Below are 3678 nucleotides of genomic sequence, written 5' to 3'. Positions count from 1 at the left end.
TGTGTGTGTGTGTGTGTGTGTGTGTGTGTGTGTTTGTGTGTCTGTGTTTGTCTCCCCAACATCGCTTGACAACTGATGGTAGTGTGTTTGCGTCCCCGTAACATAGCTGTTCGGCAAAAGAGACCGATAGAATAAGTACTAGGCTTACAAAGAATAAGTCCTGGGGTCGATTTGCTCGACTAAAGGCGGTGCTCCAGCATGGCCGCAGTCAAATGACTGAAACCAGTAAAAGAGTAAAGGAGTAAAAGAGTAACACGTCTCTTGTAATTTTAAGCATTCAATCTGCATTTAATGCAATAGTTCGAACTTAAAAAGATTCATCTAAAAACAAAACAGCGCATTACAAATTAAATATTTTAGAAAGACATTTTGTTGACCAGTTCATTGAAAACGAAAGGTACAAATCACAGTTTTCATATCCCCTGTGCTACATAAATTTAGATGCTCAGTTGTCAACAGATAGGTAAAACAAGTGGTTTCAATATATTTGTCAACACGTGCTTTCTCGCAAAAAGAGTTCTCTTGTTCCGCTTGTTACTAAGGAAATACGCATGAATGTGCCTGTGGCTGACGATTGGCTAAGATTAATTATCAACATTTTCAAACTTTAATTGCTAGTTGCTCTTTACTTATTGATTTATAGCGAAAATGCTTTGCACGTCATTCATTAGCCAATAAAAGTGTATCATTACACTGAATATAAAATTAATTCGAACAGAATTGATGCTGGCTGCCAAACCGACTAGATCCCAAAAATTTATTGGGATCTAGTTTCAAAAATTAAAGCTGATCGAAAATTTTAAAATTTGGCACAATATTATACTTTTCCAAGCTGAATTGTTGGAGTTATTTCAATTTTTTCAGAAAAATGTTTTAGAAAAGTTATAGTGGTTTAAAGTTTGATCAATCATACCCAGTCAGGAAACAAGATGTGGAAGCTGTCTTTTTGTGCGTGACAGCACGTATTGTCAACTGTCATCTAATCAATTAGATTAGAAAATTAAATTAGAAAATTCTGCTCTACGCACGCCATATAAGCCCTCATAGCTTCTAAATCTTTTGGTATTTTCAGAAAAATTTTGCGAATATGTATTGTACACATGGGAATTCATGCAATTGTCCAAAAATGAAACAAAAAAATTTTGATGCATGATTTAAGGTCTATTAGGCTGCTGTTTTTAGCACATCTGACAACCACCTCAATGAGTGGAAAATATTTGTCAACACGTGTTTTCTCGCACATAAATGAGTTCTCGTGTTATAAAAAAAGTTAATAAGTGTTATATGTCGTGCGTAAAGCAGAAGCTGGTTTATTTACAATTTCATTATAAAACACTTTACGCATAAAATGACAGCTTCCAAATCCTGTTTTCCGACTGGGTGAAAATTGTCAAACTTTAAACCTTTATAACTCTTTTTTAAAAAAAATTCTGGAAAAAAGTGAAACATCTCCAGAGATTCAACTTGGGAAACTACATTAATGTACCAAATTTTAAAATTTTCAATAAACTTTGAATTTTCGAAAATGGTAGCCAAACTGAAAAGGTCGATGAAATTTAAAAAATTTAACTCTTACGCATCACTCACCGTCTTTCAACGGAAGAGAAACTGTGCTAGTGTATGTGCGTGTGTGTGTGTGTGTGTGTGTGTGTGAGAGAGAGAGACAGACAGAGAGAGAGAGAGTGTGCGCGCGCGCGCGTATCTTTCTTAGCTACATCAAAACAAAAAAATAATCACAAATATACCTGTTAAACTGCGAATCTATATCTCAGTATCACCTGCTTAATCATAGTTATATATATATTATACGTTATCGTAATTTTATCTTGACATAATGAAATGTTATGAATATGGATGTACACATGCATACATACATACATACATACATACATACATACATACATACATACATATAGACACACTGATAGACAGACAGGCAGACAGACAAATAGATAGATAGACAGATAGACAGATAGATAGATCTGTACACATACACACGCACACACACACATACGCACACACACACATTTATAGATATAATCATCAGGTAATGCATTAGATTTTGGTGGGATTTTTTTGTATCTTTGTGTCACTGAAACGTTATCTGCTGCCTTTCTATATCGCTGTATTTATCATGTGAAAGGTAACGAAAATACGTAACATTAGAGGTATTCGCAGGATAAATACTTGACGACAATTAACCCTAGTCTTTAACAAATAATTCACCTTTGCTTTTATGTATATGGTGAGTGTGGTGTGTGTGTTTTTATTATTGTTTATTTATTTTTACTTTTTCTTCAGTCTCGAGGGAGGAGGTGTATCCGTTACCGTCGGAGGCTCTTCCAGAACAATGAGGTCGGCGCAATTGATATTCCCCTTGGATAGTTATAAACTGCGGATGCAAGAAAAAAACAACCTAAAATACATGAGTAGAGACGGAAGTACAAGGATACGACGTTCTGGAAGAGGAAATTCTGGAGCTTAGGGGTTAGTTTGGGTCTTGCATGTAAAATACAATATGAGTAACGAGAATTGGAGACCCGAGTGAGACGAGAGAGTCTGATAGGGAGATTGCACGATGGCAGCCATCACCGAAATGACTGCCGTTACTGTATAAAAGTCACAGAAAGAGCAGGTCTTGTAGATCGGAACTTTGCAGCATGTCGGTAAAAGACTTCATGCTTATTAGCTGAGTGTATGCATATATATATATATATATATATATATAATTGATGAAGGAAACGGAAAGTAGATTTAGCACTAGTCTTTTTTCAGTACGACGAACTTTTCGACCCATCCTGCAACTGTCCGTTATGGGGAAAAATAGCCCAATCGTGGATGAAACCAGGTAGCCCAAACTGTGAGCGTGCTTTACTCAATACACTAATTGATATATACCCATTAGTCCCCAAAAATTACATACACACACACACACACACACACACACCTATATATATACGCACACACATAATACTCGGAATAATTATCTGTAAAATTTTCATAATGAAATATGGTACGGTAAATTTTACAATACATTCTTTTCCACTCTCGTTCTCGCAATTTTTGCCATTCTTATTAGACTTATGTATGTGTATATAATATGTAATATGCATACATATAGACGTACAAACATACACGCACACACATAATGTATGTTTTTTTTTTTTACATTTCCATAGCAGCCTCATTTCGACCAAATATCTCCAGTGTTGGATACTGACGTTTCGAATATACCCACAGATGCAGAGATATTACATGTTAGCAATCCTATCCAGGAAATACCTTCATATTACTTTCTCTCAGATGTGCCAGATCCGGAGGATACTGAAGATTACAACAATTTAGGTAAGTTCATACTCTCATACTTAAACGAAGGTCTGTAGTTAGCATATACAGTTGAGGGCAGGCATAGACGTTTTACGTAATCTACGTCACTACTTCACAGAACTGGGTTTTGGGATCTCACTATTAGTGTACCAATACAAACTCATTTAAGCTTGAATGCTGGAACGATGGAATCCAGACTGAACTACATCACACTGGGTATATTGTATAGAGCCATTTTTTTTTTACCTATGAATCCTTCTGATTGTTATTTTACTCTGGTGGACCTCCATAGCCATTCGATGTCTAAAAACTAGTTTAATAGATATTTCTTTCAAAATTCCTATTTTGCTT

At 35.5% G+C, this 3678-nt stretch overlaps 1 long non-coding RNA gene across 1 annotated transcript in view; it reads left to right on the top strand.

Moving 5' to 3' along the window:
- The window catches only part of LOC106875819 (uncharacterized), a 39602-nt gene extending 36257 nt beyond the window's left edge, over window positions 1–3345 (top strand). Inside the window, exon 2 of the long non-coding RNA XR_001410162.2 lies at window positions 3180–3345. This is a non-coding gene — a long non-coding RNA (uncharacterized LOC106875819). The remainder of the gene's footprint in view (window positions 1–3179) is intronic.
- The last annotated feature ends 333 nt before the right edge of the window (window positions 3346–3678 follow it).

Source organism: Octopus bimaculoides, chromosome 7 (assembly GCF_001194135.2).
Source record: "Octopus bimaculoides isolate UCB-OBI-ISO-001 chromosome 7, ASM119413v2, whole genome shotgun sequence".
Classification (NCBI taxonomy): Eukaryota; Metazoa; Mollusca; class Cephalopoda; order Octopoda; family Octopodidae; genus Octopus; species Octopus bimaculoides.
Note: the sequence above shows the minus strand (reverse complement) of the source record. Positions and strands in the feature narration are given on the sequence as shown.